The following is a 23,461-nucleotide window of genomic DNA, read 5'->3' as shown; positions in this document are numbered from 1 at the left end:
TGAAAAAATAAATCAGAGGAAGTCCAGTTAGTAGGTAGATGCAGACCTTGGGCTTGCATAGCTGACGATACAAATACTGGAGATGAAGATTTCAAAAGTCCAAGAGGTGCTGGGTGTCGGGTGTCATATGAATCATTTAAGTGATGGTGAGTTTCCCAGAAAGCAGTGACAGAGAGGATGACAATAAGTCAGTGTCTAAATCTGTATGAATGGTCATATTTAAGGCTATTAGTGCAATGCCTTAATTTATACCTTCCACATTATTCTCTTGTTAGCTATAATGGTTCCCCCTGCTTTATAACTTTCTTTTGTTCCAATGTGCCCATCATACCCCAGAGAATTTTACCTTTCTAAAATGCAACTATGATATACCATCAACCATGCTGACTCCTTTAATGACTTTTCATATCTGAAACAGTTTTTAATTCTTTATGTTTCAAAGAACTTCTTGATGTTGCCTTTACTTTCTTTTTCAGTGTAATCTCCTATGATTTCACCCACGACATTTTAGATGCAAATAATAATGGTCTGCTGTTAAACACTTTATTGTATGCAGAGTTAACATCTCTATCCTCTGCTCCACTTTTATTTCTCATTTTTTTCCATTTATTTTATTTATCATAATGTCAAATTTTGTCTTCTTCCTCTGTAAGACAGTAAATATCTCTTCACTGAATCAGTGAGTGAATAAATGAGTACCTAAATCAACAACCTTGTTCAGTTAACCGGAATCGGTTAAAGATAATTTTTTAAATTTAATTTTGGCCCAGAGACAATTAGGCTTCTAGGTGTGCAGTGCTGTGCTGAGTTGCTCAGTCATGTCCATCTCTGTGACCCCATGGACTGTAGCCTGCCAGGCTCCTCTGTCTGTGGGGATTCTCCAGGCGAGAATACTGGAGTGGCTTGCCATTCCCTCCTTGAGGGGAATCTTCCCAGCCCAGGGATCAAAACCAGATCTCCCGCATTGTAGGCGGTTTATTTACTGACTGAGCCCCTAGGGAAGCCCATTTAATACATAGTTGGTGTTTAAAGCAACAAGACCATCAAGGGAGCCCCAGGCCCTCTTGGGAGATTCTAATGAGTCAAAGAAATGCAGAAGAGACTGAGAACGGGCCAGAGAAGTAGGAAGAACCAGGCAAATGTGTCTGCTAAAATCCTAGCAAACAAAAGACACTCTCTAGTGGAAATTAAACATCTGTGTGAAAGGCTGCTGAAAGATCAGGTAAATGATCTTTGAAGTCTGACTCAAAATGACTCAAAGGTCACTGGAGACTTAAAAAATCTGACTGGAATGGGTTCAGGAAAAAAAAAAGTGGAAGTGAAACAAGTCAGCTGTGAATATAGACTTTTCAAGGAGTTTGCTGTAAAATAAGAAATGCGGTGTTTCCGTTGGCTCCAGTTGGGACAGACGGCATCCATAAGAGGAAGGGAAGATACGTGGACACAGGTGTGGTGGTGGCATCTTTTCGAAATGCTTTTCTGATTGTTTTTATTTTCCCAGTGTGGACAAGGGAGCAAGGCCAGAGGGAGGAGGTATCAGAAATGTGAGGGGAGAGATGAACCCATGAAATAATCATTTGAGATGAATGTAAAAGAATGGGGCAGGAAGCAACCAACTAAGGTTACGGGGATGGTTCGTCTGAGACTGGTGATCACTTCCACTTTAAAGAAAAATCCACTCTGTTGTCTGTTCTGTTCTTTGGCTGAATAGCCTCTCAAAGTAGTTTTTCTTCTGAGTCCTAGCTTCCGTGACCTTAAGGCAGAGAGGGAATCAGATCTACATTAAAATATACACGGCAGTAAGAGTAGCAACCTACACAGAAATGTGTCCTTCAGGGAGCATTCAGTATTTCTCTTCATATACATATAGGGTATGTGTGCACACATATATGTTCAGTTTCATATACATATAGGACCTAAATGGTTCCCACCTTGGCCTCTATGCTCCTTTTATGGATCTTGTGTTACTTCTGTTCCTAAGTCTTATTTTAACCCTTCCCTGCTGTAAATTTTCAGGATCTCTTCTCTCTTTTTCTATTCTTGTTTTGTATGGACCCGGCCACTTCCAATTTCTGGAACCATTTTCTTTGTCAAAAACCTATAATTTCTTCCAGATCTTTCTCTGCATTGACCCAGTGTCCAGTTGAAATCTTTATATGACATATGTGTATAGCACTGATGCATCGAAATGGCAGTCAAGACTTTTGCCATTATTTCAGCTGAGCCATTATTTCTCTGAAAAAAAAATCTAATGAGATCATCTTACAACAAACATTTATTTGGCAGACCGTTTTGTAGAAATAGACGCTAAAAATCAAACTGCTTCTTCTTTAAACAATAGACAGGTGGCGATAGTGGTAAAGAAACCGCCTGCCAATGCAGGAGATGTCAGAAACGTGGATTCAATCCCTGAATCAGAAAGATCCCCTGGAAGATGGCATGGCAACCCACTCCAGTATTCTTGCCTGGAGAATCCCAAGGACAGAGGAGCCTGGCAGGCCACGGTCCGTAGGATCGAAAAGAGTCAGACACGACTGAAGCGATTTAACACACATGGAGAAAATAGATATCCAGCTTTAAGTTTGCTGTTGATAGGAGCTTTGTTGCTTCATACTGTCTAGAACAGTAGTATTTTGGACATTTTGGGGGATATAATGTAATGATATGTAAATATAAGCCATTGCCACAAAGTGTGCAAATGTCTTTGTGTTTGCTTGTTGTTTTCAAGCAAGAGCGGTGTACTAGATGGTGTGTGCCACACCAACATCTTTTCCACTGGGAGACCCTCTTTATTTCCTGCTTCAGGGTGGTTTTTTCATCTATCAAACACAGTTCTTTCACCCTCTACAGATACAAGGAGAGGCTCTAGCCCCAGCTAAGCCATCCCGAGGCAGCAAGCTAATGGGATGGTCTGAATGTCTGCCACTGCATTTGGTCTGATTCCTGCTTCCTATGGCCTGGTGGTTCAGCTCTTTTGTGATGCCATGAATTAGTCTGTATTCTTAAACATGTTTTCCTTCAATTCCTCTGGTTTTTAAATGTTCCTACCCCTGGAAAATAAATGGTGGCCTGGATATTTGAAGAAAGCTTGCTGGTGGGGGACGTGGGGGAGGCCAGGCATGGGAATGGAGGAGTGGTTGTCCAGGACACAGAAGCTCACATGTAAGTTTGCTGAAGGCTCTTCCAAGCCACTGTGAGCCTTGATGTCTGCCTGCTGGAGCCTAATACGTGGAACCAATGTGATATCTTTGCTTACATGCTTGTTAGACGTGTACACAGGAATACTTCTTTTTTCCTTACAAGGAACTAGGCTTTCTATATTACAGAAGATGAGTTGCCACACTGAGGGGACATTTTTACCCAATATCTATAATTAGCCATCATGAGTTTAATATAAATATTGAATAAAGAAAACTATTCCAAGACAAGGGCTTCAGGAGACACAGGTTTGATTCCTGGGTGGAGAAGATCCCCTGGAGAAGGAAATGGTAACCCACTCCAGTACTCTCGCCTGGGAAATCCCATGGACAGAGGAGCCTGGCAGGCTACAGTCCATGGGATTGGAAGAGAGCAGACACGACTGAGCAACTAAACAACAACTCCTAGATTAAAAACTTTACAGTTCACCAGGTGCCATCTAAATCCTTGCTGGCTTTGTCGCCAATATATTTCAAGTGAGAATTTGGAAATCAACATCTTGAAGAAGAAAAACTAGTCTAATGTTTCCCAACTCTTTCATGGTTCACCTCTATCGTAGACACTCTTGTTTTTTTCTTGTAGAAAAATCAGTTAAGTGTAAACTGTTTCTGTGGCTTTTACCATCAGCTTTTGACTGCAAAAGGCAGGAATTGCTTATAGGTCATGCTGTATAATCTCAATATTGATCCCTACCTCTTAAGGCTTTTTCAGAGCTTTTGTTAAAGCACTTGCACTAGAATTGAAATGGTCAGAAATTGCTTTCTGAGAGCAAACATCTGAGATCAAATTAAAAAGAAAAAAACACAAGACTACGATCTTACCACTCTCCTTTTTCACTTTTACTAGCTCAATGTATTATAATTTTAGATGTTTTCTTGTCTCAGTAAATAATAAGGTAAGCATCTTTTCAGATGTTGCTTCTGTGAGCATGGGAATAAATTGGAAAGAGAAGGGAAACTGTGTATAATCTGCTGTTGGGGACTAGAATCTCAGGTTTGACTGGTCTAGATGTGACCTGATTCCTGTGAGCTGAGTACTGACACAGGAAACTTCAAAAAAGCAGCTACACAGCATGATTCTTAAATTTGGCATCCTTTGGCCAAGATATGTGAGCTCTTTTGACGCCCATTGCTTTCTCTCTCCATTAACATCTACCAGGCCAAAAGAATTGTAAACCTGTCCCTAATATTTTTTCAAAACCCCTTTCCAAAAAGGTGACGCTCAAGACCTGGAACCCAGCAAGGCAGACATCTAAGAGCCACATGGGGGCTGTGAGCCTGGCAGGTGAAATCTAGGACAGGGAGTCTAGGGTAGTTCAGAAGAAAGCATCAGAAGCTGAGATCAGATTGAAGTCCCAGTGAACAGTGCAACTGATGGCTCTTTCCATATTCACAGACACTGGTATAAATTCCAAGATGAGGTACTGAAATCTGGGGACACAATGACACAACAAATTTATAGGATATCAGAGGCAGAGAATGGGTGGATCCACTGAAGCCTAGGAACTGAGATAGGTGATTTTCACAGGGAGCGGTACATCTGCCTTTGGTTGAGGATGGAGCTGATAAGGACCAGTTTCCACAGTCCTCTCTGAAAAGTTTAGGGCTTCATAGTTTTAACTGTTAGATCATAATATATATTTCTAGTGCCAGCAGTTAGACTCCCGTTACCATTGATTCCTCCTGCCAAACCCTTCCTAGAGAACCAGGTACTGCATCTGATCCTGACGTGTTATTATGTGGCAGTGATACTAGGTGTTCTGAACCTTCCTTGCAACATAACGCACTTCCAATGCAGAACACTCGGGTAGGTCTCTCAGAAACAGAGCCGAAGTTAAGTTCTCAGTGGCCAGGGCATAGTGGAAAGGAATAAGATATGCACACCCAGGTGGAGTCACGTGGATAACGGCAGTTAGAAACACAAACTGATCAGACTGATGATTTCCACCAGCTAGACTGAGTGATGCATGTATATCAGAAAGGGAGTTATGCAGTGTCTTTCATTCATGTGCTCTCTGCCTGGACTCAATACGTATTTGGATCTTCATTCTTCCCAGCAGTAGTCTGTGAAGTCATTCTGTGTGGTATGTTTCTGATTTTTAGGACATTGGTCATAGCGTTGGGTGAGATAGGTGGGGAAAGCCGGTGGTGAAAGCAGGTCATGAGAATGCAAACCATAGTTTCTCTTAGAAAAAAAAAAAAAACTCACAACGCTGTGAGTGGGTATATGCAGCAGTAATTCTGTCATGGTATTGCACGAAGAAAAGCCATGCTGTTAATCAAACACAGATATAGACCATCTGTTAGGAACTATTTCTTGAGAAAGAGGTCTTCAAGGCATATTTTGCACCTCATTTTTCTTTTTTTTTTTGGAAAAGAAACTCAACAATAATATTGAAATATGCAGGACCTACCAATTTCAGGTACTTTAATGGAAATACTTGGATAGAGTGGATCTAGCAACAACTCCTCCAAATTTTAAACAAATGGAAGCTTTATCCCAGAAAGAGAATATAAATATATAGGTATACATATTTCCAATAATCTATTGATTATTTCAATATTCAATATTTCAATAATCTATTGAAAATATTTTGTTACCAACTCTCAAAGTTTACAGCACAAACTAATGTACTAACATACTAATCCTTTCCTCAGTGAGGACATGGTGAGAAACTTTAGCCCTTATGACTAAGCTGTTTTGTCTGCTCTTTCCTCTAGTCTTTAATAACTTCTGATGTGACTTTTGGTTTCATCTCAGCTAGTTTGATAGGGAAGGATCAGTTTTAACAGAAGATGGAATTTATCAACCTAGTAGGTATTGGCACTGGGCCAAGTACTGGAAGCATAAATGAAGGGAACGAAAGAACCGCAGTCTCTGTGTTCTTAGAGTTTAAAATTTAATTTGGAAGAAGAGACATCATTCAACTCATCTTCTAAACAAATATAAAATTGCCATTGTGAATAAATGTGAAAAAGAGGCATGAAAAAGGCCGATTTGGCCCAGGTTAGGAAGTTAGCGGAAGGCGTCCCTGAAGAAATGATCTGGTTCATTGGGGTATGGAAGAGGGTCACTGGAGGAGAATAATATTACAAGCAGTGGGGAAATGATCTGAGAAGGAATGAAAAAAAAACTGAGGTGGCTGAAGTGGAGTCAGCACAGGGAAACGTGGTGTGAAATGAGGGTGGGAATCTCGGTGGTGGGTCAGGACAGAACGATTCTGGACCTTAGAGGATGTTGCCTTTATTCTAAGAGTATTGAGTGTCCACCAGAAGAATTCAAAAGCAGAAAGAAACATCTGAAATGATCAGATGTTTCTTTGGAGATGATTTCTCTAGGGTTAGGGTGGAGAACTGATTGGAAGTGGAGACCAAGCTTGTCTTTTTCTATTTCAAGAAATACCTTAGTTTTCGGATTTGCAACTCTTACAAGTTCCCCTTTAGTACATTTTTGTTGCTGTTGGGGATTGTTTTGAAGATGTCTGTCTCTCTCAGTACTGTCTGCTAAATGTGTGATCCTAGCTACTCATTAGAGGAAACTTGTGTTTTGTGATGCTGTGACTTCTAACCCGAGCATTCTTAGTCGCATCTGCTGCAGTAAGTCAACTGCGGTAGCAAGCATCGCGTTCCCTACTACGGTCAAAACAAAATAAAACAGATCTTTCTTCTGCTTCTTCTCGAGCAATTGTAAAACCATAAAATACAAGTTGAGAGGGAAGGTGTCCTAGAATTACTCCCCTGACATTTGGACAAATCTCCTACCCAGTTGTTGAAGCCAGATCTCGCTGATTTCCTTTCTGTGAGCGTGTCGTGTTTTGTAAGTTAATTTGTAAACCTTAAAACCTGGAACTGATTTTTCTGTAGAAGTAAGATTTTCGAACTGAGATAACAGTTTCCATATCAGGTTGGCTCACAAAGTTAAAGGAAAAGAGAGAAAAGGAGGGAAAAAAAATGTTAAAAGTTATATGGCAGTGCTATCGTGTGTTTGACAGATGATATTTCTCACGCAGCCCTCACATTCAGATGAAAGCTATTATTAGAATCCTTATACTTCAATACTATAGCTGAGAAAATGGGTTTATTATTTTATGTGTTTATCTCATATATATCATTGTTTTCATAAACTAATACCTTCCAGGTTTCAGATAAAATCCAGGAATACATCTTTTCTTCTGTAGTTGTAACAGCCAAGTTAGATGGTAAATGTTTATCTTTTAAAGAGAAGTTGGTGAGTCTCCTTACTCCTAATAACTTGTGATGGCAGAAATAGGGAAAAGGTTTCAGGCAGGATGGGTGTAAATTGATAGGTGAAGGGAAAGATTTTTCAGGAGTTTCGATCCATCATTATCACCCCACACCTACCACCTTTGCCGTTACCAGCACCTTCCAAGCTACCATAATTGCCCTCATCACTGCAATTATAGCCACTTACTATTGCTCATAATATCAACATGGGTCTCATGACAGCCATCATCAAAAACACCACCACTGGTGCCTCTGCCTCCCTATTACTACCCCAGGTCTCCTCCCAATAGGACCACCACTTCCTCTGCTGTTTGCCTTCACCAGCATCCTGGTGATGACACTTCATGTAGCTAAGTCAGCTCTTAATCCCACTGATAAGTGTGCCTGGGCTTAACTGTAAGGGATTCTGACCACATTTTCAAAGTTCTGTGCAGTCCCCCTCCAGCTCCTCAAATTAGGGAAGAAAACCAAGGGGAGACAAAAACTGTAGGCATATAGCCAGGGTAAGGCACTTAACCATGGGAAAGGGTGAAGAGGTATACACTATAGAGATAAGGTGAACTGAAGGAGAACAGGCTATCTCAGATAAGATTAAAGACCAGGTGTGTTAACACCATCAAAAGAGGGTAGTTGTGACTACAGGGACTGAAGGAGAACTTAACAAGAGAGTTTGGTGTTGACTGGTAGGGGTGAAGAAGTGCAGACTGTCACTCGAGATTCAAAGCTCTTTATCGCTACTGTGGGGGAATCATCACTCACCAAACACGGGAGAAAAACTAGCCATTTGCCATTTGCTTTACCTGACTAGTAAGAACCTACAAGGTGATCTAGATAATGATCATTCAGAACAAAATATAAAAATAAAAAGGAACAGGGGTAGATATGTAAACTATGGTGGTAATAGGTAATCTGATATGATACTCGCCTCCTTTTCTGATGATTTATAAAACAGTATTGGTCAAAACCTATACGTTTTGCCTATTTATTTTCCCTCCCCTGGCTGGTAGGAAAGAGAGAGATGATTTCTCAAAGTTCCTTGGATTGATCATTTCTATTGGAAATGAAGTCTCAATAGCTCACCCTTGATGGAGAACAAGCAGAACCTGAGGGCATCCACGTGAGTCCACTCCGGCCAGTTCCCTTAAAATAAGAGAAGCACAAACAAGTTTCAGACCAAATCCGTAATCGTGACTGCTTAAACCCCTCGGCTGAACAGGAAGAGTGCTGTCTAAACCTACAAAATTAAGCCTTATGACTGTAGCTCTGAAGAAAATTTTCAAATAGGCTCCAAATAAGTTAGAAAAAGAACCAGTGAAATTCTGTCTACAACATATGTGTTCAAATTAAGGCCAGGATAGGGTTTCCTCTGCCAAAAATATGATGTGATAAACAAAAGTGCTCAGTGACCTTGAAAACATCTCAACAGAAAAGTAAACAACCAAACAAAAATAATCATAGAAACAAAAATAATCATAGTAAACAACCAAACAAAAAATAATCATATAAATAATCATAGAAAAATAACCATGGAAATCATAGAAATAATCATAGAAATAAACAAAATGAGGTTTTTGTTAGTCCAAACCATAAATACAAATAAGGTTTAAAAAAGTGCAGAAAAAGTGTCTGGTTATAGACTATTTGATAGTGATATAGAAAGACAATGTAACAGAAAAAAATGAAAATAATAGAAAATACTATGTAAAGAATATAAAGAAAGTAAAAAGGAAGATAAATTTTAAATAATATAACTTAAAAAGCAGTAATAAAAATGAGTGCATGATTAAGGTTGAGATTTTCTGAAAATATTAATATATAATAACTTATAAGCCTTTAACTGTGGAAAATTCTTAAAGAGATGGGAATACCAGACCACCGGACCTGCCTCCTGAGAAATCTGTATGCAGGTCAGGAAGCAACAATTAGCACTGGACATGGTCCAATGGGCTCGTTCCAAGGCTGTATATTGTCACCCTGCTTATTTACATTATATGCAGAGTACACCATGGGAAATGTTGGGCTGGATGAAGCACAAGCTGGAATCAGAATTCCCGGGAGAAATATCAATAACCTCAGATATGCAGATGACACCACCCTTATGGCAGAAAGTTAAGAAGAACTAAAGAGCCTCTTGATGAAAGTGAAAGAGGAGAGTGAGAAAGTTGGCTTAAAACTCAACATTCAAAAATGTAAGATCATGGCATCTGGTCCCATCACTTCATGGCAAATAGATGGGGAAACAGTGGAAACAGTGAGAGACTTTATCTTCTTGGGCTCCAAAATCACTGCAGATGGTGATTGCAGTCACGAAATTAAAAGATACATGCTCATTGGAAGAAAAGCTATGACCAACCTAGACAGCATATTAAAAAGCAGAGACATTACTTTGCAAAAAAAGGTCTGTCTAGTCAAAGCTATTTTCTTTTTCGGTAGTCATGTATGGATGTTAGAGTTGGACCATAAAGAAAGTTGAGCCCTGAAGAATTGATGTTTTTGAACTGTGGTGTTGGAGAAGACTCTTGAGAGTCCCTTGGACTGCAAGGAGATCCAACCAGTCCATCCTGAAGGAAATCAGTCCTGAAAATCCATTGGAAGGACTGATGCTGAAATTGAAGCTCCAATACTTTTATCACCTGATGCGATGAAATGACTCATTTGAAAAGACCCTCATGCTGGGAAAGATTGAGGACAGGAGGAGAAGGGGATGGCAGAGGATGACATGGTTGGATGGCATCACCGACTCAATTGGCGTGAGTTTGAGTAAACTCCGGGAGTTGGTGATGGACAGGGAGGCCTGGCATGCTGCAGTCCATGGGGTCACAAAGAGTCGGACATGACTGAGCAACTGAACTGATCTAAGTTCTTAAGTATATCTCCATCTCCACTTATTTTTTAAATATAGCTTTTAGTCATCTATCGTAATTTTGCACCTTATTTGCATTCCTGAAGAAATTAATTATAGTTAGGAGGTTTCATTATGTGTCTAACAAATCTAATCTCCAGCTCTCCTGTGAATATGTTTTTATTATCATTTTTCTCTTGCACTTTGAGTGATCCTTGTGCTTTTTTCATAACTGATTATTTCTTTTATTGAATATTGGACATTATAGGTGAAAATTGTGGAGTTAATTTTGAAGCTCAGAATGATGTTATTCATTGGAAATAATTTACTTTTGATTCTGTCAGGTAGTTAGGATTAAGAGATCATCTTGAATTTCACTGAAGGATTGAAGTTTCATTCTTTGTAGAGTTTAACTGTTTCTGGTTCACTGTTATTCTTGAAGTTAGTCCTTCGGGATTCCTATTACCTCAGAATTGCAAACAGACAAGACACCTGCCATGGTCTCCACCTCCCTGGTGGATGTGCACTGATTTGGTCTTGCAGTCCTATGAGATTTTCAGGAGTTCTGCTCAACCTCCCAGTCATCCTAGATTAGTAACCCTTGCTAACAGTATTCAAGTGATATCAGTTTCGAGTGTTTTAAACTATTTTTACTTCCAATGCAGTAAATTTTTTTCACTTCTCTTTGTGATTTAAAATTCTCTCATTTTCTTGGAGGTTTGAAATTTCATCAGGAAGATTTAGATGTGTCTTTTTCAGGGGAAAAAAAAGCAAACAGTCTTGATTGGTTCTTGAAAGGCTCAATACATGAGATATTTTGGGATTTCTCTTTAGCAATGACAAATTTTATTTTGTTGTGTTTAAGTAGTTCATTCCTTCTGTTCTTTCTGGAGCTAGTAATACAATAGATTTTTTATTTCTCTGAATCTATTCTTTGCTTCATTAAGAAAAAGCAGAATAGTGAGGTAGTTAAGAAGGTAATCTTCAGATGAGCAATGTTGTTTCAAATTCTCATTTTAACATTTGGTTAACTGGGTGACTTTAGGCAGGTTAAAAAAACTGTCTGTACACAAGTTTCTTATTTAGTAAAGTGTATTAAAAATATCCATTTCATAAATTATTGTGAGAAAAAGTCAAATACAATATGTAATTATTATCATGCATTTGTCCAATGCTTTGTTTTTGATTAAACTTCCAGATTACTAATTTACTTTCCACTTGTTCCCATTTTAGTGTGTTTTCTTTTTTTCCTTTAACAGTCAAATTTAAAATGCCCAATATCTCTAATTTAATTATATAATTATTTCTTTTTGGAGATTGCCTTTTTGAGAATAAAGATTTGCATTTTAAAATTCTTTTATTTGCATTATCTGTTTACTTTAAATTTATCTTAGCCCCCCCCCCCCACTTTGTTTTTGCTGTTGGAGTTTTACTCCAAATATTTGATAATTCTTGATTATTTGTTTATATTTTTAAACAAGGACTGAGAGTGATGAGTATGAGTTGTTGTTGTGACCTTTGCAGTTTGTCAAAAAAGTCTCTTATTTGAACAGAAGAATTGCCTGTAGGCTCTGAAGCAATGGAACTTGTGTGTCAAGGTAGTTTTGATTTTTATTTATTTTTATTGAAGTATTGTTGATATATTACACCATATTATGGAGAAGGCAATGGCAACTCACTCCAGTACTCTTGCCTGGAAAATCCCGTGGACAGAGGAGCCTGGTAGGCTGCAGTCCATGGGGTCGCTGGGAGTCAGACACGGCTGAGCGATTTCACTTTCACTTTTCACTTTCATGCATTGGAGAAGGAAATGGCAACCCACTCTAGTGTTCTTGCCTGGAGAATTCCAGGGACAGGGGAGCCTGTGGGCTGCCATCTATGGGGTCGCACAGAGTTGGACAGGACTGAAGCGACTTAGCAGCAGTAGCACACATATTATATAAGTTATAGGTGTATAATATAGTGATTCACAATTTTGGAAGGACACAATCCTTTTACAGTTACTATAAAATAGTGGCTACATTCCCTGTGTTGTACAATGTATCCTCGTAGCATATTTTATGTGCTGTGCTATGCTTAGTCACTCAGTTTTGTCCAACTCTTTGTGACCCCCATGAACTGTAGCCCACCAGGCTCCTCTGTCCATGGAGATTCTCCAGGTAAGAATGCTGCAGTGGGTTGCTATGACCTCCTTCAGGGGATCCTCCCAACCCAGGGATCAAACCCAGGTCTCCCTCCCAGGTGTCCCACACTGCAGGTAGATTCTTTACTATCTCAACTACCAGGGAAGCCCAAGAATACTGGAGTGGGGAGCCTATCCCTTCTCCAGGGGATCTTCCCAACCCAGGGATTGAACCAGGGTCTCCTGCATTGTAGGCAGATTCTTTACCAGCTGAGCTACCAGGGAAGTCCCAGCATATTTTATACATAATATTAATAGTTTATATTGCTCCTCCCCATTTCTCTCTCTCTGCTAGTTACCAGTAATTTGTTTTCTATATCTGTAAATCTGTTTCTTGTTGTATTAACTAGTTTGTTATATTTTTTAGATATCACATACACATGATCTCATGTGGTATTTTTTCTCTGTCTGATTTAGCATAATACTCTCAAAATCCATCCACATTGTTGCAAGTGGAAAAAATTTCATTCATTTTATGACTGAATAGTAACTCACTGTGTGGGGGATATATATGTAAATATGTATATATAAATATACACACACACACTCATCTTCTTTATCTGTTTGCCGTGTGTTGAGAGACACTCAGGTTGTATCCATATTTTGGCAATTATAAATAATGCTGCTATGAACATTGCAATACATAAGTATTTTCAAATTAGTGTTTTAGTTTCTTTCAGATATATACCCAGGAGTGGAATTGCTGGGTCACATGGTAGTTCTATTTTCAGTTTTCTGAGAAACCTCCATACTATATTACATAGTGGCTGTATCAAGTTACATTCCCACCAACCACGTACAAGTGTTCTCTTTGCATTTGTTATTTGCGGTCTTTTTGATGATAGCCATTCTGACATGTGAAATGATGTCTCACTGTGGTTTTGCTTTGCATTTCCCAGATACTTAGTGCTACTGAGTATCTTTTCATGTCCTTGTTGGCCATCTGCATTTCCTCTTTGGAAAAATGTCTATTCAGGTCTTCTGTCCATTTTCCAACCAGACTGCTTATGTCTTGATGTTCTGATGTTTAGATGCAGTGGCATATAGATGAGATCTGGGGAGGGAGGGGAATTAAAGGTACGTTCAAAGTGTGCCATTTTGAACTAAACATCTTTTAACTTTTAAAATATAACTAATAAATACACTAGCAGTGGTTTTAAAAAAATCTTCCTCTCATCTATGGCACATTATTAGGTTTTTATTTCTATGTTTAGAGATACCGTCCATGAATTAAGATCCATACATATCCAGGGAATAACTTAGTCTTTACAGGAACTATGGTAAGGTTATATTATGCAGCCTATTTTCTTTCCCCATCGGAAGTGAAACATTTGTTATAGTTCTCATTCAGATCTGGGGTCAAGCTGTTGGTCTGCAACCTCAGGAGCTTCCTGGGTGAAATTATAAACCAGCCCTCACACCCTGGCAGGCAAGGAGAGACTGAACAAAGAGGTAAATCCCTCGAGGTGGCAGGGATGGTAAACCAAGGAACTTAGAGATGACACTTGTGTTAGGTGATCACAAGATGAGTAGATCTCTGCACCTGCCCTTCCAGAAGCTGAGGAAAGTTTATGTGGAGGCCTTACTCGGGTTCAGTCACTTACTTTATCCCGATGGTCTCAACAACACATGACTATCTCAGGCTGTGTCCTAGCACAGAGACGGTGAGCAGAACGCAGACTTCAAGGTCAGGAGTCAGGTGAGGAACCTCGGTGGCCCATGTCTAGCTAATGGTTCATCCAGCAATCATGTTTTCTTGATGACCTCCTCCAAAACAAGTTCTGTGCACTTCTCAACCAGGGTTATTATTAATTTTTTTTTGGTTGCACTGTTAGAATTTATTCTCCAACCTAATCTTTATTATACGCTGTCAATTTGTACAAGTATAAAGGAGGATGTGTCAGAATTCATTTAGGAAATTTCAGCTATACTTTTAGAAGTTTTGAGAAAAAGGAGAAAATGTGTGGCTTGGAATACCAATATCAAACTTACTACCTTCTGAAATTTAATGAACTTTTACTGGAGGATATAAAAAGACAGTAAAAGATGAAATTACATTTTCCACCCTTTTTGAGAATTTTATAGGTATGGAGAAACTTTCATATATTTCCTCAAAATACTTCTAAAAAATGAACACAGCTTACAAATAGTGATGTCTGAAACATCCATCACATGAATTAAGATGTTGCTCCTGAGTTGCTAAGTCATGTTCAACCCTTTGTGACCCCAAACTCTTTGGACTGCAGTATGCTAGGCTCCCCTATCCTTCAGCATCTCCTGGAGTTAGTTCAAACTACACCTATCGAGTGGTGATGTCATGTCTGTCGACCCCTTCGCCTCCTGTCTTCAGTCTCTTTTCCAGCATCAGGGTCTTTTCCAAAGAGTCAGCTCTTTGCATCAGGTGGCCAAAGTATTGGAGCTTCAGCATCAGTCCTTCCAATGAATATTCAGGGTTAATTTCTTTAAGGTTTGATCTCCTTGCAGTCCAAGGGAGTCTCAAGAGTCTTCTCTAACTCCACAGTTTGAAAGCATCAGTTCTCTGGTGCTCAGCCTTCTTCTTGGTCTGACTCTCTTATCTGTACATAACTACTGGAAAAACCAAAGCTTTGACTATATGGACCTTTGTTGGCAAAGTGGTGTCTCTCATTTAAATATGCTGCCTAGGTTTGTCATAGTTCTCTTACAAGGCATGAGTGTCTTTTAATTTTGTGACTGCAGTCACTGTCCACATTGATCTTGGAGGCCAAGAAAATAAAGTCTGCCACTGTTTCTACATTTTCGCCTTCTTTTTGCCATGAAGTGATGGGACCAGATGCCATGATCTTAGCTTTTGAATGATGAATTTTAGGCCGTCTATTTCTCTCACCCCTTTCACCTCCATCAAAAGGCTCTTCAGTTCCTCTTTGCTTTCTGCCTTTAGGGTGGTGTTATTTATGTTTTTCACGGCAATCTTAATTCCAGCTTGTGCTTCATCCAGCCTGGCATTTCGCGTTATCCTCTGCATATAAGTTAAATGAGCAAAGTGACAGTATACAGCTTTGACATATTCCTTTCCCAGTTTTTAACCAGTCCATTATTCCATGTCTGGTTCTCTTGCTTATTGACCTGCATAAAGGTTTCTCAGGAGGTGGATTAGATGGCCTGGTATTCCCATCTCTTTGACCTACACAGTCAAAGGCTTTAGCATAGTTGGTGAAGCAGAGGTAGATATTTTTCTGGAATTTCCTTGCTTTTTCTATGATCCAACAGATGTTGGCAATTTGATATTCAGTTCTTATCTCTTTTCTAAATCCAGTTTGGACATGTGGAAGTTCTCTGTTCCCATACTGTTGATGCCTAGACTGAAGGATTTTGAGCACTACCTTTCTAGCATGTGAAATGAGTGCAATTGTGTGGTAGTTTGAGCATTCTTTGGCATTGCCCCTCTTTGGGATTGGAATAAAGACTGATATTTTCATCGTCTTCTAGGATTTGAAATAGCTCATCTGGAATTTCATTACCTCTATTAGCTTTGTTTGTAGTAATGCTTCCTAAGGCTGATATCACAAACATCAGTTTTTTTCTGATATTTGTCCATTTGTAATAACAGATGACAGAACTTTCATCTTCCTAAAAATAAAAAGATAAAGGATTTGTGAACATATTCACATTAGTCATTTCAAGTCATAGTAAAAAGTCAGGTGTTCAGTAGAATAATAACGATGATGGTAGCAGTGAAGTAATGATAAGTTTTTTATCATTTATGTGCTGGTTATATCTATGATTCTTAGGTAATTTTTAATGTTTTTTATAAACATAAATATGAAGTATTTATAGTTAACTTATATGCCTTACTATTTATGGAAACCTAATTCTAGTGCTTATAAAATTTTCCCTGATTAAAGGCTACTTTGCACTAATTATATCCAATTTAATTCCCTAAGTTATCTTATCCTATTACCATTCTCTTCTTTTGAAAATGAGTCAGCCAAGTAAGAAGCAGTGTAAGTGTGTAAAAAGCCTAATTTTTGTTGAGATGAAGTCTCCTTACATTTTTATTAAAAGGGATGTATTATATATATATATATATACGTATCCAGCAGAGTTATTTGCTCAAATACACATATCAAGGCAACATAAACACATATTTGAAATAAACCAGCACAAAAAAAATGGGAAGGAGAGAGAGGGAAGGAGGAAGAAAGGAAGGAAGGATGGAAAAAGAAAACCTTTTCTTCAACAAAATCATCTTGCTATTTTAAAGAATATTCCTATTTTATTTGGGTAATAAGTATATTAATATGACAAATCATTTTAAATTTCTTCCATTTTTTATTGGCATACTATAAATATGTACAAAACAGTTAATAAAGAGTAATGTTTATTCTAATTATAATACAAAAGTTTAGTTTCTCAGTTTAAAGGAAAAAAAGCTTCTCAAAAGTGGAATGAATTAAAGAAATAGAAAAAAACACTAAATTTAGATCATTTAAGCATATGAAAAAACAAGCGCTGTATTAAAATGCATCTGTTCCAGTGTATCCGTGACAGCTCAATATTTTTCCTACATTGACATGCTCATCAGTTATTGGCATTAAATATTAATAAATTTTAAGTACCTGGATGAAACCTGGGAAAAGCGAACCATCTTGTGACACCAAAAACCTAGAATATAGGGTAAATTCATATGAATAAATGCCTTTTTAACAGTTTGCTACTTTTAATAGTATTCTTTTTAATGTTTTAGTTTCCGTGAACCATTGACTTATAGTATCTTTACTTTTTTTTTTTTTTTTTACTGTGGATATGTATACACAGGAGCATATATATCTGAACAAATATGTATATTCACATATAATGGTCTTTTTATGCCTTCCTGCCTAAGTTTCAAGGATTTTATATAGTATTAAGTATTATCTTAAGATAACAAATATTTTAAAATAATGATTTTTTAAACAAGAGGATTTCAAAGTGATCAAAGAATCATTTTCAAAAATTAAAAAGAAAAAAGACAAATTAAAAAGTTTGTAGCAAACATGATAGGAAATGTTTTATATGATCACTCAGCAACCGTTTACTAAACACAACGCTAAGTCAAATGTGTTAGATGCTGAAGATTGCGTGAAGAGCTCACAGAAGTCAGTAAAGGAAAGCTGATGAGCCCAGGGATGCTAGATCTTTGGTCTGCTTCACGTACCACTTTTTGCCCAAGGCCTGACATAGATTAGCTGTTTAACAGAGAAACTCAAGTGACTGATGATAGACACACGTTCAATATTGCTTGAAATAAAAAATGCAAACTAAAGCAACAGTAGTTTCCAGTAGTCATGTGTAGATGTGAGAGTTGGACTATAAAGACAGCCGAGCACTGAAGAATTGATGCTTTTGAACTGTGGTGTTGGAGAAGACTCTTGAGAGTCCCATGGACAGCAAGGAGATCCAGTCCATCCTAAAGGAGATCAGTCCTGGGTGTTCATTGGAGGGACTGATGCTGAAAGCTGAAACGCCAATACTTTGGCTACCTGATGTGAAGAGCTGACTCATTTGAAAAGACCCTGATGCTGGGAAAGATTGAGGGCAGGAGGAGAAGGGGACGACAGAAGATGAGATGGTTGGATGGCATCACCAACTCAATGGACATGAATTTGGGTAAACTCTGGGAGTTGATGATGGACAGGGAGGCCTGGCATGCTGCGGTTCATGGGGTCGCAAAGAGTTGGACACAACTGAGTGACTGAACTGAACTGAAAGCAAGAAGATTTTTTATCTAGCAAGAGTTTGAAGATTAAAATATAGTATTGTGAAAAGTATCTGCTCTTGAACTTTTGTGGAAAATTTGTACAACCTTAATAGAAGGCAATTTTATTAATACTTCCCTATAAAGTATTAATAAATAGCTTTAAAAAATTAATAAAATAAAAATTTAATAAATACTTTTTAATATGTAAAAACCTTCATATACTTTGAACCACAGGTTTGTTCTAATAGTATATCTTTAAGGATAATTAAAAAGAAAATCAATTATTTATATAGAGAAAACTTTTATTCTGATGCTTTTCCTAATAATAAACGCATGGGACTAATCTAATCATCCATTGATATAACAGTAATATAATGCAACTGGTCACTTAAAACATTCACAAAAAGCTTTAATATTGTGATCAAATGAATATATTTTGGCATTTATTAGCATATATTAAACACATACTGTGTATAAAACACTGTACCAAATTTATGTTTATAATTTTCTTATTTTCATATTAATGAAATATGAGGAATGATGTCATCATTCCTGTTTTACAGTGGGTAACACTGAGACAGAAAGGTGTTGCATGAACTTCTTGAACTTACATCCTTAGAAGGTGACAGAATTTAAGTGAGTATAATTTGACTGTTAGAGCCTATGCTTTTGTTAACCTGTTTTTAATTTTTAAAATGGAGTATAAAATATGCAGGTCTTTTCCACACAAAGGAGACATGGGTTTTATCCCTGGGTTGGAAAGATCACTTGGAGAAAGAAATGGCAACCCACTCCAGCATTCTTGCCTGGAAAATGACATGGACAGATTTGCCTGGCGGGCTACAGTCCATGGGGTCACAAAAGAGTTGGACACAACTTAGCGAGTAAACAACAATACACACACATACATGAATGAAAATGTAAATTAATAGGGATAAAATGGCCATCTCTGGTAGAATTATAGGTGCGAATTTTAGACAAACTGTTAAGCATTGCCTTGAGCCTTATCATTGATTTAAAGTCTGACTCTCCAATTTGAGTGTAAGCCCCCCAAGATCAGGGATTTGATTCATTCAATGCTGTCTCTGGAATGTAGAATAGAACTTTCATAGAGTGGGCTCTCAGAAAATAGTTGCTGAATGATTGAATGAATGAGTGAAATGGCTAGGATGTACGAAATGGATTAAAGTTGCTTCCTATTTGTGTCAAGTCCTAAGTTATAGGTTTATTGAAGTGTACGTGCATGTACAAACTACCTATTCCAGAAGTATTTTTTAAATCATACCTCTCCAAAACAACATTTTCAGTGTGTTCTGTAGAAGATCAGCAATGCAAGATGATAATTTAACATCAGGCCCTATTATCAAACAATTTTGGAAATGCTACATATTACATGTCCCTCTTACAGATTTAAAATGCTCACTATTAATATTTCAAGGAAGAAGTCTTATGGTTAAAAAGAATTGTATTTCATTGTTTGGCCATAAACTCCTTGTAAGAAGTAATTGCTAACATCCTATGTAACCAGTGTACCCTGGAACATATGAAACACTTTTTGGTTAATGATGCCATAGGTGATGGCCATTCAAGATGCTTACCATGATATAATTTTCTCTTTTAATTTAGGAATGTCTTTCCTGGTCAAGTGTTCAGTAATTCAGACATGAATTCTGACCATAGTCCCTTATTTGAATTTCAGTATATAATTACATACTTTATGTTCCTGGATAATAAAGCTATGTTGAAACAGCATCTGAGGCAAGAAATAAAGGAACTTAAAAGTTTAGTCTTGTTTGGAAGTCCATGGCTTTCTAAAGTTTTTTTCAGAATTAATTCACTGAATTTCTCTCATTTATGGTACTGCTTACATTAGATCATCTTGGCAAGTTTTCTAGGAGTATATATTTAGACCAATGATTTCACTTGCACTTGAATAGTATTGTTATAAAAAGTATGAAAATTCATTGGTTAAAAAAAATAGCTCAGAAGATATTATAAACTGTCTGGAATTATACTTTCTATAAATAATTCATACTAATATTTTGGTGAACAAGCTTCAAAATATCTGTAGTATATAAATCCATACATTTACAGCTGTACCAATTCCCATAAATGGGTATTTTATTCCACATATTATTTCAGATCCTGTCTACCTCAGCAACTTCCCGTCATCCATCCATCTCCCTTAGCTCTCTCATCTAGCCTCAATTCAGTTCAGTTGCTCAGTCGTGTCCGGCTCTTTGCTACCCCATGGACTGCAGCACACCAGGCTTCCCTGTCCATCACCAACTCCTGGAGTTGACCCAAACTCATGTCCATCACATCGGTGATGCCATCCAACCATCTCATCTTCTGTCATCCCCTTCTCCTCGTGCCCTCAACCTTTCCCAGCATCAGTGCCTCTTCCAGTGAGTTAGTTCTTTGCATCAGGTGGCCAAAGTATTGGAGTTTCAGCTTCAACATCAGTCCTTCCAATGAATATTCAGGACTGATTTTCTTTAGGATGGGCTGGTTGGATCTCCTTGCAGTCCAAGGGACTCCCAAGAGTCTTCTCCAACACCACAGTTCAAAAGCATCACTTCTTCAGTGCTCAGCTTTCTCTATAGTCCAACTCTCACATCCATACATGACTACTGGAAAAACCATAACCTTGACTAGATGGACCTTTGTTGGCAAAGTAATGTCCCTGCTTTTTGATATGCAGTCTAGGTTGGTCATAACTTTTCTTCCAAGGAGCAAGTGTCTTTTAATTTCATGGCTGCAGTCACCATGGCCTCAGTGATTTTCTAATGTTACCTTGTATGTCTCTGTTATCTTATGAGAATATCTTTGCCTGGGATGTTTCCCTTCTAGTCTTCCCCTAGTTAACACATATGACACCTTCAAATTCAGCTAAATAGTTATTTTGTCAGAGAAACATTTACATTTCTCCCTTTCTAGACCAATTCCCAATACTATATGGTCTTATAACACATGCTTGATACCTCTCCATCTACACCGTAACAGATGTAATAGTACATTTTTTTCCAGATAAGCTGATCGTTATGTTCCACCCAGCTCTCCACCCCCACCCCAAAGAGGAAGCCTTCTATGAGGGCATGGCTTAAAACGTTTCCTTACCATTTGAAGAATATTTGTTAGTACCCACCCCTAGTCCCAGTTCCGGGAGACGGTGATGGACAGGGAGGCCTGGTGTACTGCAGTTCATGGGGTTGCAAAGAGTCGGACATGACTGAGCAACTGAACTGAACTGAACCCCTAGTCTCATGCTTCTGTGTTATCTTTACAGCAAGGGTCTAGAAGTTGAACATGACATTTTCCATTCTCTTGCAGTTGAGTGTTTCACAGGTTCTGCCAATAGGTGTTCTTGGACAGAGAGGTAAGATGCCTGATAGGAGGGTGTGTCATTCTATCTCTGGCTCTAATACTAGCCTTGGTAATAATTACAGGTGACTGCGGGCCCCTGTCAGCAGCATTGGTAATTTCAGTGATGGGAACAGAAAAGCGGCTGCTTCGTTAAAGCAGACACCTCAGCAAGCACCAGCAGTGGGTCTGAGTTCATGGAATCCCGCCTAGGTAGTACTCCTCATCTCTAGGTGACATCATCGTCTCCTCTGTGCCCCCTCCTCCATTCCATCACCTTTGCAACAAATTTCTTGGGTTGGAACCCTCACTTCCTACTTCCTCTCATAGACAGGATTCTGATTTCCTAACTGGCTCCTGACAAATGAATCTAGTTCATATTGTGACTTTCCAATGAATGGATGGCCCCTGCTTTTCCACTCAGTAGTAAAGCTATAGGTATATTTTATGTAAATAAAAACAAATCTGCATCCACATTGATTTTCCAGGTCTGTTTATATTACTTTTTTCTAGTTAGGCTATAACATAGAAATATAATTTGTTAAAATCTTCTCTTAGTTGAAGCTATGTTTAATGTTTAATGCTGTATTGTTCCATCACCTTCAACCTCAAATAACGAGGTGTTGTAATTAGAACTCTAGAATTATATGAGTTTTTAGAGCATGAATGAGGTTGCATTTAAGTTCAATTTTCACCACCAATTTAGATGTAGGAGAACTATTTACTTATATTGATGAAAAAGTATCTTTCAACAAGTATTTTAATATATTAGTTGAGAAGTTTGTTAGAAAATAAATTGTTCATAAATAGTAGCTGAATTTGATACTCTGAAATTTTCTTGAATTGTGATGCTATTGAAAGTGAAACTCACTCAGTCATGTCTGACTCTTTGCGACTCCATGGACATGGAGTTCTCCAGGCCAGAATATTGGAGTGGGTAGCCCCTCCCCCTGCTTTCCCTTCTCCAGGGGATCTTTCCAACCCAGGGATTGAACCCAGGTCTCCTGCAATAGCAGGCGGATTCTTTACCACTGAGCCACAACAGAAGCCCAAGAATACTGGAGTGGGTAGCCCATCCCTTCTCCAGCGGATCTTCCTGACCCAGGGATTGAACCAGAGTCTCCTGAATTGCAGGCGGATTCTTTACCAACTGAGCTATCAGGATGCCCATTAGGGATAACAAATCTTCTAGAATTCTATATAGTCCTAATGACATTTCTAAAGCCTTAAGGGAGTAGGATAAAGTTTCAGGCATGAAGAACAATTGCCATATAATTGAATAAATCCCTAATGTTAAATTATTTGAAAGCAGAATAATATAGATTGAAAAGAGAAAATAATGAATTAAGAATGTCATTCTCCCTTTAAATTTGAAAATAATTCTAATTAAAGGGAAACCATGAAGCTGTGTCTTTGTACTAAAAAGCCATTTGTTGTATTATAAAAATGTCTCAGCTTATACAGAAGAGGAAACGAAAATGACAGGCATTTGAACTAAACAAAGAGCTGATTAATTTTCAATTGATTAATCAAAGTTAAATGAAGTTCCCTAGGAAGACTCTTTTCAACTATCTTCTCTTCTCTAGTAAAAATGATAGATTTTTCTATTATGTGATTTATCACACAATGTAAATAATTAAGGACCCTTATCAAATGTTGTTTTACATAGTCTATGTCTACAAATGTAAATTTTAGACCTTTATATTTGAGTGGGAGTTCATGTAACATGTTTCAAATACATGCAAAAAATTGAAACATGTCTTTGGAAGGAGATAAACTTATTTTTAAAGTAATTGTTTTATTTTATTTTTTTCTTTTTTTGTTTGTTTTTTTTCCCCCATTTATTTTTATTAGTTGGAGGCTAATTACTTTACAATATTGTAGTGGGTTTTGTCATACATTGACATGAATCA

At 37.9% G+C, this 23,461-nt stretch overlaps 1 long non-coding RNA gene across 1 annotated transcript; it reads left to right on the top strand.

Moving 5' to 3' along the window:
- Positions 1 to 1,334: 1,334 nt before the first annotated feature.
- On the top strand, positions 1,335 to 21,969 carry LOC122439500. Its single transcript, XR_006268881.1, has 3 exons — positions 1,335 to 1,447; positions 18,749 to 18,821; positions 21,635 to 21,969. It is a non-coding gene; the product is annotated as an uncharacterized LOC122439500 (long non-coding RNA).
- Positions 21,970 to 23,461: the final 1,492 nt, after the last annotated feature.

This window comes from Cervus canadensis, chromosome 4, assembly GCF_019320065.1.
Source record: "Cervus canadensis isolate Bull #8, Minnesota chromosome 4, ASM1932006v1, whole genome shotgun sequence".
Classification (NCBI taxonomy): Eukaryota; Metazoa; Chordata; class Mammalia; order Artiodactyla; family Cervidae; genus Cervus; species Cervus canadensis.
Note: the sequence above shows the minus strand (reverse complement) of the source record. Positions and strands in the feature narration are given on the sequence as shown.